The sequence below is a fragment of the Staurois parvus genome, unplaced genomic scaffold (assembly GCF_062004578.1).
Source record: "Staurois parvus isolate SC_StPar_1 unplaced genomic scaffold, SC_StPar_1.0 ptg000085l, whole genome shotgun sequence".
In the NCBI taxonomy this organism is placed as follows: Eukaryota; Metazoa; Chordata; class Amphibia; order Anura; family Ranidae; genus Staurois; species Staurois parvus.
This window is the reverse complement of record NW_028317881.1, coordinates 1,957,227-1,972,491: the sequence shown is the minus strand read 5'-3', so window position 1 is coordinate 1,972,491 and position 15,265 is coordinate 1,957,227. Positions and strand designations below refer to the sequence as shown.

At 51.7% G+C, this 15,265-nt stretch overlaps 1 protein-coding gene across 2 annotated transcripts in view; it reads right to left on the bottom strand.

The window, feature by feature from the left end:
- The window catches only part of SKP1 (S-phase kinase associated protein 1), a 36,245-nt gene that overhangs the window by 16,156 nt on the left and 4,824 nt on the right, over positions 1 to 15,265 (bottom strand). The gene's annotated exons all lie outside the window — the stretch shown is intronic.

The following is a 15,265-nucleotide window of genomic DNA, read 5'->3' as shown; positions in this document are numbered from 1 at the left end:
ACACTGCTCAAAAAAAATTTAAAGAAACACTTTGAAAAACACATCAGATCTCAAAAGGGGGAAAAATGTCATGCTCGGTATCTATATTGATATGGACTGGATAATCTGTTAGGAATGTAAGGATGCCACACCATTTGATGGAAATTAAGTGACAAAATTATGAAGCAGGCTAGTCCATTTTGCAGAAATTGCATTGCAGCAACTCAAAATGGTACTCAGTAGTTTGTATGGCCTCTACATACTTGCCTGACGTCGGGGCATGCTCCTAATGAGACGACGGATGGTGTCCTGGGGTATTTCCTCCCAGATCTGGACCAGGGCATCACTGAGCTCGTGGATAGTCTGAGGTACAACCTGGCGTCGTTGGATGGACTGAAACAGGATATCCCAGAGGTGTTCTATTGGATTTATGTCAGGCAAGTGTGAGGGTCATTCAATGGTATCAATGCCTTCATCCTCCCGGAACTACCTGCCTACTCTCACCACATGAGGACAGCATTTTGTGCACCAGGAGGAACCTAGGACCCACTGCACCAGTGTAGGGTCTGACAATAGGTCCAAGGATTTCATCCCGATACCTAATGGCAGTCAGGATGCCATTGTTTATCCTGTAGAGGTCTGTGTGTCCCTCCATGGATATGCCTCCCCAGACCATCACTGACCCACCACCAAAACGGTCATGCAGAACGATGTTACAGGCAGCATAATGTTCTTCACAGCTTCTCCAGACCCTTTCAGGTCTGTCACATGCTCAGGGTGAACCTGCTCTCATCTGTGAAAAGCACTGGACGCTAGTGGTGGACAATCGAGCTCTATGGTGCTGGTCAGTGAGCACAGGGCCCAAGAGAGAATATCGGGCCCTCAGGCCCCCTCATGAAGTGTTTGATTGTTTGGTCAGACAGACATTCACACCAGTGGCCTGCTGGAGGTCACTCTGTAGGGCTCTGGTGGCATTGCTCATCCTGATCCTCCTTGCACAAAGGAGCAGATACTGGTCCTGCTGATGGGTTAAGAACCTTCTATGGCCCTGTTCAGCTCTCCTAGAGCCACTGCCCATCTCCCGGAATCTCCTCCATGCTCTAGAGACTGTTGGGAGACACAGCAAACCTTGTGGCAATGGCATGTATTGATGTGCTGTCCTGGAGGAGTTGGACTGCCTGTGTAGAGTCTCTGAATAACCTCTGTATTGCCTCATGCTATCAGTAGTTACACTGACCCTAGCCAAATGCAAAACTAGTGAAAAACTGTAAGAAAAGAGTAGGGAAAAAAATGCCAGTGGCCTCCACCTGTATAACCATTTCTGTTTTGGGGGTCGTCTCATTGTTGCCCATCTAGTGCACCTGTTCATTTCATTTACACCAAAAGCAGCTCAAACTGATTAACAACCCCCTCTGCTACATAACTGACCAGATCAATATCCCAGGAGTGTCTTGACTTTGTGCTATACTCTGATTAAAAAGCGTTCCTTTAATTATTTTGAGCAGTGTATATTATATTTTACACACACACACACACACACACACACACACACACTAAAATAAATCATATATAATATAAAAATGAGACTGCCCATGTCATTTCTTGAGACCCTCAAGTGCCAGGACAGTACAAGTACCCCCCTAATTGTGTTTTTTTTTTGCACAAAGTTGTCATTGTAAGTTATTTCTCAGACACAGAATAGGCATACTTATAAGCACCTTCAAGCATTCCAGGGGCATCAATTACACATTTGATTTCCCGACTATCACATTCTTGGAGGCCTTGGAGCACCAAGACAGTACAAATATCTACACAATGACCACATTTTGGCGAGCAAGCATCCCCACAAAGTTTTTTTTGTTTTTTTAAGAGGAATGGTGAGTACTTTAAAGACTTTGCCACATTTTTGGAAAAAGCAGAAATAAAATTAAAGATTTCCCACATGCAGCATAGAATTTTACCCCAAAATGCATTCTACCATTTCTCCTGTGTATGGCGATACCACATATGGAGACTTCTCTTTTTGGACGGATTATATACTGGACATTGCATCTTGTGTACCACACAAATCAACCAATTGTGTCAAAAGCAATGCATTGTAATGGTGTGGTAGTGATCAGAGATTATGGTTGGAAAAACTGACAAAACAGCGATATCAGAGCAGCCAGCCACTGTACATTATCACTACCACAGCAGTACGTCACCCTAATGACAACACACTTGCTCTGGTGACCCTATGTAAAAGATCTAATTGGCCGTGCGGGAAGAGTTTAACAGTCAGGAATAAGAAACCATACGAATATCCCTTCAGAAACGCGTTACATCTTCCACGCGTTTAAGGTAGAACATGTAACATGTTCCCGTTCCTGCAGCTCTCAGCCCTGATCAGTACCAGGAAAGGGGCCCTGTGACAGTGGGCCAGGGATGTTTTCCCTGAAGTCACAATATAAAAAAACAAAAAAAAAACAAAATGCGGTCGAGCAGGGCTTCGCCACCCAGCCGCATCACTCATTTATAGAGTTCTGTGAATAACAGTAGTTATTGCTCTCCCAGTCTTTACGATTGACAGCTTGTAGTTCTCTGAACTACCAGGGAGCTGGTGAGTGCTCTAGGTAGTTCATTAATCCTTCCGCTCATTGTGTAACTGCCTGCTCATATGAGGAATGAGCAGACAGCTTACAATGACAGTCTGCTGGAGTCCTGCATTACACCCACAATCTGCCGATTGCGGGTGCAGTGCTCTGAAGACTAATAAAATAAATAAATGCACTTTTTATACCTGCAAAAAAGATGTGCATTTAGTTTTTATTTCTTACAAAAAGGTGACCTTAACCCTTTTGCTGCCAGAGCCATTTTTTTGCATTTTTGTCCGTCTCCCCCCCCCCCCCCCACACATAAAAAAAATAATTTTAGGCCTGAAGATTAAGCAGAAACATACATTTTCTGAAAGCAGACACCCCAGAGAATAAAATAGTGGTAGCTCCATTTTTTTTTTTACGACACACATTACTGCAAAGGTCTAGGAAACGCAAAATTTCAGTAAATACACAGAAGTGAATTTTATGGCAAAATTACCCACATTTTTGATAAAATATAAAAGCGGAGGTTGCCCTGAGTAAATAAACATGCCAAACCTTAAATTTGTGTGCGCCTATGACATAGCGGCAAACTTCAGTACCCTATATTTTTATAGGCTCACTCCAGCGTACGCTGCATAATGTAACGTGTAACGCAATCAAGGTTTTCACACATAGACACCCTGCCATGTTTGTTTACGTTATGTGCGGACCATATTTTTGAATGTCTCATCTGGGCTCCAGTGGAGACTGCATTGCAATACATTGTTTCTTGGTTGTGGTAGCCAAAAAAGTGACGGGTGATCCGAATCAACGTCACACACCACTTCTGGGTCACAGAAAAAAAAAAAACTGTACAAACATCTGCTGTCTGCTCTCCCCTCCATCTGCTGACACCCGCCATGGCGCTTTCCAGGAGCGCATGCGCGGGGGTCATCAGTACCACGGGCTGTGGAAGTGATCTGGCTGCAGCCACCAGATTGTGTATACCCCCCCGCTGTAAGGTCCATAGGACGTACAGACACCTGGCGGAGAAAGGGTTACTTGCTCAATTAGGTCCAAACCACTGGATGTGGGAATGTCAAGGAACAGACCACTGCTGGAACACCATCTGCTGCAGTAGCAGAGGAACAAGCCAAGTAAAAGCTATACACGGAGCACAACCCATTCTTACAGAAATCGTCCCGGTATCAAAATGTTCTAGCAGGGATGTGCAAATCCTATCGCCCAATGCCCAGGACATGTAGTTCTGGGCAGGTTGTTTTTGTTCCTTCACTCAGCCCTGCTGCGGGGGCAAGCAGCAGGGCTGTCGGTAAACACAGGCAAAACGGTTGCAGCTGTGCTTGGTGAATGTAACACTCGTCCAGCCAACACACTCCCTCCCCTTTCCCATTTGTAAATTGGGAAAGCATCTGATCACACCGATCTTGGTTTGATTAGATAATGTAAGGGCAGAGGAGATATCTAGAGTCTCACAGACCCCAGATTTCTCAAAGAATATATGACAATGCCCATTGAAGTTATAGGGGATATTTGCATTTCCTGTGATAGCATTAAAAGTGATAAAAAAAAAGATGTCATTTTCCAGAAACCTGTGGAAAAAAAAAAAAAAAAAAAATCTTCCATTGACTCAGTATGCCTCTCAGCAGATGGCTCAGGGTGTCCACTTTCCAAATAGGGGTCATTTGGGGGGGGGGAGGTGTTCGTACTATCCTGGTATTTTAGCACCTCAGGAAATGTGATGGGTAGTCAAAGTAAAAGCTGTGTAAATTCCATTATCTAGATCAGGGGTGGGCAAACTTTTTGACTTGAGGGCCACAATGGGTTCATATATTGGACCCGGGGGCCAGACCAAGAGTAGATGAATGATGTGTATGTGTCATCCATAGTAAGTATAGTAATATTCCCCCATAGTAAGCATAGTAATTAATCCCCCATAGAGTAATTCATCCCCCATAGAGTAATTCATCCCCCATATTAAGTCCCCAAGTCCCCCCTGTGTCAATTCACTTACCTTTGCTCCACGCGTTCCTCTCGTCGTGTTCCTGCGCCGTTCCGGTGTAGCATGAAAATCTGTCTCCTATGAGGATCTGTCCCCCTCGACGTATCTGCGCATGTGCCAGTTTCAGGCATTAGCAGCCGATCGGCGATCTCCAGCACATGCGCAGATACGTCGAGGGGGGACAGATCCTCATAGGAGACAGATTTTCACGCTACACCGGTCTTCAGGGCGGACTGTGAGAGGAGCCTAGCGGGAGCCTAGCTCCGCGGGCCGTAGTTTGCCCATTACTGATCTAGATCATAGTTTGTAGATGCTATAACTTTCACACAAAGCAATCAATATAAACTTATTTGGATTTTTTTTAACCAAAAACATGTAGCAGAATACATTTTGGCCTAAATTTATAACGGAGTTTACTATATATTTTTTTTATAGCCGAAAGTAAAAAAATATAGTTTTTCTTCAAAATTTTCGGTCTTTTTTCATTTATAGCGCGAAAAAAAAAAAAAGAAAAAAAAAAGGAGCACAAGTGATCAAATACCACCAAGAGAAAGCACTATTTGTGTGAAAAAAAGGACAGAAATGTAATTTGGCTAAAGCGTTGCATGACCGTGCAATTATCAGTTGAATTAGTGTAGCAGCGCCGAGTAGCAAAAAGAGGCCTGGTCATTAAGGGGGGGTAAATCCTCTGGAGGGCAAGTGGTTAAATTTAAAAAAAAAAAAAAAAAAAAAAAAATAATAATCAAAAAACCTGTCTGTTTTGGTTTTTGGTCAAGTGCATCTTGAATTTTCGGTTTCAGCACCAGAATTTTAATTTTGGAGCATCGCCAAAATTTTCTGCTGCAGATTCTCTTTTCAGCAAAGAGTGATTCAAGTGGCTGAATAGCTGCTTGGTCACTTCTGCGGGTAGTGGAATATTGTGTCCCCACCTTTCCCAGGCTCTCCTGTCTGACCAGCTGCACTGAAGACCAGGAGAGGAGATTTGGAGTCTAATAGACCCCAAATCTCTCTATAAAGAGGACCTGTTATGGTCTGTGCTTTCTCAAGGGATGTTGTTTAAGAAATAAAGTTTATAAAAAAAAAAAGTTTTTAAAGCGCCCCTCCCCCTCCGCTTATGAGCAAACACACACAAGTCCTGCACACATGTAAATGGTGATCACACCACACCTGTGAGGTATCCTCGCCAATGTCCGAGCGAGAGCAACAATTCTATCACCAGAGCTCCTGTGTGACTCTGGTAACTTGTAAAAGCATCACCCATGGAGATTTTAGAAGTACTGTAGTTTTGCGCCACTCTACAGGCGTACGCAATTTTAAATTGTGACATGCAAGTTTTCCATTTACTTGGTATAACATTAGCTTTTATATTTTAACAAAAGATTACGTATTATATAGTGTTTGTGTGAAATAAAATTAAAGTGTATTTTTTCCAAAAGAATTGCATTTGGAAAACCGCTTTGCAAATTCCATGTGACAAAAAAAAAATATATATATATATAGCAAAACCAACCATTTTATTCTCTAGAAAGAAAAATTAAAAATGTATATAAAAACACACAATGTTTAGGGGTTCCAAGTAATTTTCGAGCAAAAGAATATTTTTTTACATGGAGGAAATAAAAAAAATTTGAGACTTGGCAGATTGAGAACTGGTTAAAGCAGGCAGCGAAGAGGCATTACACTTCTCCACTGCCAGTCAAATGCTCTCTGAAGAGTGGGACACAGCACGGGACATGGACCAGAGACTGCGGACACAGCACGGGAGATGGACCAGAGACTGCGGACACAGCACGGGAGATGGACCAGAGACTGCGGACACAGCACGGGAGATGGACCAGAGACTGCGGACACAGCACGGGAGATGGACCAGAGACTGCGGACACAGCACGGGAGATGGACCAGAGACTGCGGACACAGCACGGGAGATGGACCAGAGACTGCGGACACAGCACGGGAGATGGACCAGAGACTGCGGACACAGCACGGGAGATGGACCAGAGACTGCGGACACAGCACGGGAGATGGACCAGAGACTGCGGACACAGCACGGGAGATGGACCAGAGACTGCGGACACAGCACGGGAGATGGACCAGAGACTGCGGACACAGCACGGGAGATGGACCAGAGACTGCGGACACAGCACGGGAGATGGACCAGAGACTGCGGACACAGCACGGGAGATGGACCAGAGACTGCGGACACAGCACGGGAGATGGACCAGAGACTGCGGACACAGCACGGGAGATGGACCAGAGACTGCGGACACAGCACGGGAGATGGACCAGAGACTGCGGACACAGCACGGGAGATGGACCAGAGACTGCGGACACAGCACGGGAGATGGACCAGAGACTGCGGACACAGCACGGGAGATGGACCAGAGACTGCGGACACAGCACGGGAGATGGACCAGAGACTGCGGACACAGCACGGGAGATGGACCAGAGACTGCGGACACAGCACGGGAGATGGACCAGAGACTGCGGACACAGCACGGGAGATGGACCAGAGACTGCGGACACAGCACGGGAGATGGACCAGAGACTGCGGACACAGCACGGGAGATGGACCAGAGACTGCGGACACAGCACGGGAGATGGACCAGAGACTGCAGAGACAGCACGGGAGATGGACCAGAGACTGCAGAGACAGCACGGGAGATGGACCAGAGACTGCAGAGACAGCACGGGAGATGGACCAGAGACTGCAGAGACAGCACGGGAGATGGACCAGAGACTGCAGAGACAGCACGGGAGATGGACCAGAGACTGCAGAGACAGCACGGGAGATGGATCAGAGACTGCAGAGACAGCACGGGAGATGGACCAGAGACTGCAGAGACAGCACAGGGCATGACCAGAGACTGCAGAGACAGCACAGGGCATGACCAGAGACTGCAGAGACAGCACAGGGCATGACCAGAGACTGCAGAGACAGCACAGGGCATGACCAGAGACTGCAGAGACAGCACAGGGCATGACCAGAGACTGCAGAGACAGCACAGGGCATGACCAGAGACTGCAGAGACAGCACAGGGCATGACCAGAGACTGCAGAGACAGCACAGGGCATGACCAGAGACTGCAGAGACAGCACAGGGCATGACCAGAGACTGCAGAGACAGCACAGGGCATGACCAGAGACTGCAGAGACAGCACAGGGCATGACCAGAGACTGCAGAGACAGCACAGGGCATGACCAGAGACTGCAGAGACAGCACAGGGCATGACCAGAGACTGCAGAGACAGCACAGGGCATGACCAGAGACTGCAGAGACAGCACAGGGCATGACCAGAGACTGCAGAGACAGCACAGGGCATGACCAGAGACTGCAGAGACAGCACAGGGCATGACCAGAGACTGCAGAGACAGCACAGGGCATGACCAGAGACTGCAGAGACAGCACAGGGCATGACCAGAGACTGCAGAGACAGCACAGGGCATGACCAGAGACTGCAGAGACAGCACAGGGCATGACCAGAGACTGCGGACCTTTAGGGAGGATACCTGAATTTGACAGGTACCCGCTCCCACTTTCGTGGAGTTCTCCTTCCTATACTGTGGGCACCTGACTTTGACAGCCGGGTGCCCACTGCGCATGTGCGAGAAGCGCTGCACTTTGTGAATGGCCCGGTGTCTTTTAGGACTTGTCATGTGTCACAGGACCATTCACAAAGCACAGCGCTTCTCGCGCATGCGCAGTGGGCACCTGGCTGTCACAGATTCCGGGGCGGGAAGACTACAGCGCTGGACCGAGGAACAGGTGAGTTCCTGCCGCAGAGAACAGCTGAGCGGCCGGCCCGGTATTCTGATATGGTGGCGGCGGAAATACCGGACCGGCCGCTTTATATTCGCTCCATAAGACGCACTGACATTTTCCCCCCTTTTTTGGGGGGAAAAAAGTGCGTCTTATGGAGCGACAAATACGGTAACTGCTACATGAATCATCACCTTACTCAAGATAGCCACTGCCAGAAATGCCAGGAGGCGTTTTTCAAAAGGATTTCTTATCAAAATAAAGCATGGAGACATGGATGAGAGTTTGTTTTGAAAATTAAAAATAAATTATATAGCATTTTTGGTTTGTGGTACTCAGATGCAGTGCAAATCCACTTTAAAAATCCAGAGTTTTCTTACACTTTTTCAAAAAATTTTTTTCAGCAGAGACCGTAGAGGTTAAAACGGTGGGTTTTGCAATTTTCTTTATGTCACACAGTATTTGCGCAGTGGTTTTTCGGATGCAATTACCTGGGAAAAAATACACTTCATGAATTTTAATGCACAAATATAATAACCAATTTTTTTTTTTTGTAAAATAAAAATATGGTGTTACACTAAGTAACGAGATAACAAACATGCCATGCTTTAAAATTGTGCACGCTTAATGCAATGGCACCAAACTACGGTATTTAAAAATCTCTATAGCCAATGCTTTATAAGCCTTTACAGGTTTACAATACCCAATCACATGTGTAGTGCAATCGCTGTTACATATGCGTGTGGGAAGCGTGTGTTCACCTATGCACGCAAGCGCAGAGGCGCTTTACATTTTTTATTTTATTTTTACACTTACTCATGGACACTGGGTGTTTTTACAGCTGCTGATTTTTGGCTTCTACCGTATATTTCTACAGCCAGCAAACTCCCCAGCAGGTTATTCTATGTGTCCATGTCCTACCACTATTTTATCTTCTGGGGTCTCTGCTTTCGGAAAAAATATAATGTATGTGGGGTTTATGTAACCTTCAGGCCTAAAATGATATTTTAAACATGTGCAAAAAACGCAAAAACAGCTCTGGCAGCGAAAGGGATAAAGTATAAGCCCTGACCCACCCTTTCCTGATGAACAGCCAATCGTTCATCACACTGCAAGGTCTCTTCCCTCCCTGCTAGTCCCCGGGTGCGGTGCTGGAGACAGGCAGGGGGGGAGGTGGAGATAAACAGCGCAATGTTAAAAATATTACACATTTAAGTCACCATAAAGCCTCTTGTTTTTAAAAGCCCCAGACATTCCTAAAATCACCTCCAATTTAAATACGGTTTTGGATACATTTTTTTTTTTTTTTTATCTGGACAAGTAGATTGTCATGAGGGATAAGTAGATTGGGGCCCACGATTCAGTCCCTGGACAATTAGTTATTTCAAAAATTTTCAAACCCGTTTTTACAAAGAAGCCAATCATCTCCTGAAAAGAAAAAAAAAAAGCCATAATGTATATGTACGTTAGGCAATCTTCAAGTGGTTGTATACTCTTACATATACCCAGTGGAATTACTGGTCTAAGGTGAAACACAGAGATTAAACAACCTTCTCTTCTCTATATCCTTTCAAAGTGCTAAATTTATAACGCTTGTAAGAGTTCAGAAAAAGGGGGCGGAGAGCTAAAATGACACTGCAGAGCTCAGTGAGGAGAGCTCTGAGAGCAGATTGGAGGGAAGGCTTTGAAAGCTACTTGTCCAAGGGACTAAATTGGGTCCCAATCTACTTGTCCTTCATTACAATCTACTTGTCCTAAAAAAAAAAAAAAAAAAAAATTATGTATGTATGTATATATATATATATATATTTTATGACACCTCCCTGCTTGTCTCCAGCACCTCACCCAGGGACTAGCAGAGAGGGGAGAGACCTTGCATGGCGATTGTCAGGAAAGGGTCGGGCTCTTTTAACACTCAGCAGAAGAGAGAGTAAGGCTACGTTCAGACTCCTCCTCCTCCTCCTCCTCCCCCCCCATTAAAAGAAAAGCACGACACCCCCCCCCCCCATTAAAAGACAGGCACGACACCCCCCCCCCCATTAAAGACAGGCACGACACCCCCCCCCCCATTAAAGACAGGCACGACACCCCCCCCCCCATTAAAGACAGGCACGACACCCCCCCCCCATTAAAGACAGGCACGACACCCCCCCCCCCCATTAAAGACAGGCACGACACCCCCCCCATTAAAGACAGGCACGACACCCCCCCCCCATTAAAGACAGGCACGACACCCCCCCCCCATTAAAGACAGGCACGACACCCCCCCCCCCCCCATTAAAGACAGGCACGACACCCCCCCCCCCCCCATTAAAGACAGGCACGACACCCCCCCCCCATTAAAGACAGGCACGACACCCCCCCCCCCCATTAAAGACAGGCACGACACCCCCCCCCCCATTAAAGACGGGCACGACACCCCCCCCCCCATTAAAGACGGGCACGACACCCCCCCCTCATTAAAGACGGGCACGACACCCCCCCATTAAAGACGGGCACGACACCCCCCCATTAAAGACGGGCACGACACCCCCCCATTAAAGACGGGCACGACACCCCCCCATTAAAGACGGGCACGACACCCCCCCATTAAAGACGGGCACGACACCCCCCCATTAAAGACGGGCACGACACCCCCCCATTAAAGACGGGCACGACACCCCCCCATTAAAGACAGGCACGACACCCCCCCCCCCATTAAAGACAGGCACGACACCCCCCCCCCCATTAAAGACAGGCACGACACCCCCCCCCCTCATTAAAGACAGGCACGACACCCCCCCCCCATTAAAGACAGGCACGACACCCCCCCCCCCTCATTAAAGACAGGCACGACACCCCCCCCCCCATTAAAGACAGGCACGACACCCCCCCCCCCCCCATTAAAGACAAGCACGACACCCCCCCCCCCCATTAAAGACAGGCACGACACCCCCCCCCCATTAAAGACAGGCACGACACCCCCCCCCCCATTAAAGACAGGCACGACACCCCCCCCCCCATTAAAGACAGGCACGACACCCCCCCCCCCTCATTAAAGACGGACACGACACCCCCCCATTAAAGACAGGCACGACACCCCCCCATTAAAGACAGGCACGACACCCCCCCATTAAAGACAGGCACGACACCCCCCCCATTAAAGACAGGCACGACACCCCCCCCCTCATTAAAGACAGGCACGACACCCCCCCCCCCCATTAAAGACAGGCACGACACCCCCCCCCCCCATTAAAGACAGGCACGACACCCCCCCCCCCCCCATTAAAGACAGGCACGACACCCCCCCCCCCATTAAAGACAGGCACGACACCCCCCCCCCCATTAAAGACAGGCACGACACCCCCCCCCCATTAAAGACAGGCACGACACCCCCCCCATTAAAGACAGGCACGACACCCCCCCCCCCCATTAAAGACAGGCACGACACCCCCCCCCATTAAAGACAGGCACGACACCCCCCCCCCCATTAAAGACAGGCACGACACCCCCCCCCCCCATTAAAGACAGGCACGACACCCCCCCCCCCCATTAAAGACAGGCACGACACCCCCCCCATTAAAGACAGGCACGACACCCCCCCCATTAAAGACAGGCACGACACCCCCCCCATTAAAGACAGGCACGACACCCCCCCCATTAAAGACAGGCACGACACCCCCCCCCATTAAAGACAGGCACGACACCCCCCCCCATTAAAGACAGGCACGACACCCCCCCCCATTAAAGACAGGCACGACACCCCCCCCCCCCATTAAAGACAGGCACGACACCCCCCCCCCCCCATTAAAGACAGGCACGACACCCCCCCCCCCATTAAAGACAGGCACGACACCACCCCCCCCCATTAAAGACAGGCACGACACCCCCCCCCCCCCCCATTAAAGACAGGCACGACACCCCCCCCCCCCATTAAAGACAGGCACGACACCCCCCCCCATTAAAGACAGGCACGACACCCCCCCCCATTAAAGACAGGCACGACACCCCCCCCCCATTAAAGACAGGCACGACACCCCCCCCCCCCCCAATTAAAGACAGGCACGACACCCCCCCCCCCCCCATTAAAGACAGGCACGACACCCCCCCCCCCCCCATTAAAGACAGGCACGACACCCCCCCCCCCCATTAAAGACAGGCACGACACCCCCCCCCCCATTAAAGACAGGCACGACACCCCCCCCCATTAAAGACAGGCACGACACCCCCCCCCCCCCATTAAAGACAGGCACGACACCCCCCCCCCCCCCATTAAAGACAGGCACGACGACACCCCCCCCCATTAAAGACAGGCACGACACCCCCCCCCCATTAAAGACAGGCACGACACCCCCCCCCCATTAAAGACAGGCACGACACCCCCCCCCCATTAAAGACAGGCACGACACCCCCCCCCCCCATTAAAGACAGGCACGACACCCCCCCCCCCCATTAAAGACAGGCACGACACCCCCCCCCCCCCATTAAAGACAGGCACGACACCCCCCCCCCATTAAAGACAGGCACGACACCCCCCCCCCCCCATTAAAGACAGGCACGACAGGACCCCCTATTAAAAGGCAGGCGTGACAGCCTCCTCCTCCCCCCCCGATTAAAGACAGGCGCGACAGCCGCCCCCCCCTATTAAAAGACAGGCGCGACAGCCGCCCCCCCCCCCTATTAAAAGACAGGCGCGACAGCCGCCCCCCCCTATTAAAAGACAGGCGCGACAGCCGCCCCCCCTATTAAAAGACAGGCGCGACAGCCGCCCCCCCCTATTAAAAGACAGGCGCGACAGCCGCCCCCCCCTATTAAAAGACAGGCGCGACAGCCGCCCCCCCCTATTAAATGACAGGCGCGACAGCCGCCCCCCCCTATTAAAAGACAGGCGCGACAGCCGCCCCCCCCTATTAAAAGACAGGCGCGACAGCCGCCCCCCCCTATTAAAAGACAGGCGCGACAGCCGCCCCCCCCTATTAAAAAGGCAGGCGCGGCAGCCTTCTCCCCCCCCCCCCTATTAAAAAGGCAGGCACGGCAGCCTTCCCCCCCCCCCCTATTAAAAAGGCAGGCACGGCAGCCTTCCCCCCCCCCCCCCCCCCCCCCTATTAAAAAGGCAGGCACGGCAGCCTTCCCCCCCCCCCCCCTATTAAAAAGGCAGGCACGGCAGCCTTCCCCCCCCCCCCCCCCCTATTAAAAAGGCAGGCACGGCAGCCTTCCCCCCCCCCCTATTAAAAAGGCAGGCACGGCAGCCTTCCCCCCCCCCTATTAAAAAGGCAGGCACGGCAGCCTTCCCCCCCCCCCCTATTAAAAAGGCAGGCACGGCAGCCTCCCTCCCCCCTATTAAAAAGGCAGGCACGGCAGCCTTCCCCTCCCCCCCCCCCCCTATTAAAAAGGCAGGCACGGCAGCCTCGCCCCCCCTATTAAAAGGCAGGCACGGCAGCCTTCCCCCCCTATTAAAAGGCAGGCACGGCAGCCTCCCCCCCCCCCCTATTAAAAGGCAGGCACGGCAGCCTCCCCCCCTATTAAAAGGCAGGCACGGCAGCCTCCCCCCCTATTAAAAGGCAGGCACGGCAGCCTCCCCCCCTATTAAAAGGCAGGCACGGCAGCCTCCCCCCCTATTAAAAGGCAGGCACGGCAGCCTCCCCCCCTATTAAAAGGCAGGCACGGCAGCCTCCCCCCCCCTATTAAAAGGCAGGCACGGCAGCCTCCCCCCCCCCATTAAAAGGCAGGCACGGCAGCCTCCCCCCCCCCCCTATTAAAAGGCAGGCACGGCAGCCTCCCCCCCCCCCCCCCTATTAAAAGGCAGGCACGGCAGCCTCCCCCCCCCCCCCCCCCCCTATTAAAAGGCAGGCACGGCAGCCTCCCCCCCCCCCCCCTATTAAAAGGCAGGCACGGCAGCCTCCCCCCCCCCCCCCCCCCTATTAAAAGGCAGGCACGGCAGCCTTCCCCCCCCCCCTATTAAAAGGCAGGCACGGCAGCCTTCCCCCCCCCCCTATTAAAAGGCAGGCACGGCAGCCTTCCCCCCCCCCCCCTATTAAAAGGCAGGCACGGCAGCCTTCCCCCCCCCCCCCTATTAAAAGGCAGGCACGGCAGCCTTCCCCCCCCCCCCCCCTATTAAAAGGCAGGCACGGCAGCCTTCCCCCCCCCTATTAAAAGGCAGGCACGGCAGCCTTCCCCCCCCCCCCCCCCCCCCCTATTAAAAGGCAGGCACGGCAGCCTTCCCCCCCCCCCCCCTATTAAAAGGCAGGCACGGCAGCCTCCCCCCCCCCTATTAAAAGGCAGGCACGGCAGCCTTCCCCCGCCCCCCCCCCCCTATTAAAAGGCAGGCACGGCAGCCTTCTCCCCCCCCCCCCTATTAAAAGGCAGGCACGGCAGCCTTCTCCCGCCCCCCCCCTATTAAAAGGCAGGCACGGCAGCCTTCCCCCGCCCCCCCCCCTATTAAAAGGCAGGCACGGCAGCCTTCCCCCCCCCTATTAAAAGGCAGGCACGGCAGCCTTTCCCCCCCCCCCCCCCCTATTAAAAGGCAGGCACGGCAGCCTTCCCCCCCCCCCCCTATTAAAAGGCAGGCACGGCAGCCTTCCCCCCCCCCCCCCTATTAAAAGGCAGGCACGGCAGCCTTTCCCCCCCCCCCCCTATTAAAAGGCAGGCTCGGCAGCCTTTCCCCCCCTATTAAAAGGCAGGCTCGGCAGCCTTCCCCCCCCCCCCCCCTATTAAAAGGCAGGCACGGCAGCCTCCCCCCCCCTATTAAAAGGCAGGCACGGCAGCCTCCCCCCCCCTATTAAAAGGCAGGCACGGCAGCCTCCCCCCCCCTATTAAAAGGCAGGCACGGCAGCCTCCCCCCCCCCTATTAAAAGGCAGGCACGGCAGCCTCCCCCCCCCCTATTAAAAGGCAGGCACGGCAGCCTTCCCCCCCCTATTAAAAGGCAGGCACGGCAGCCTTCCCCCCCCTATTAAAAGGCAGGCACGGCAGCC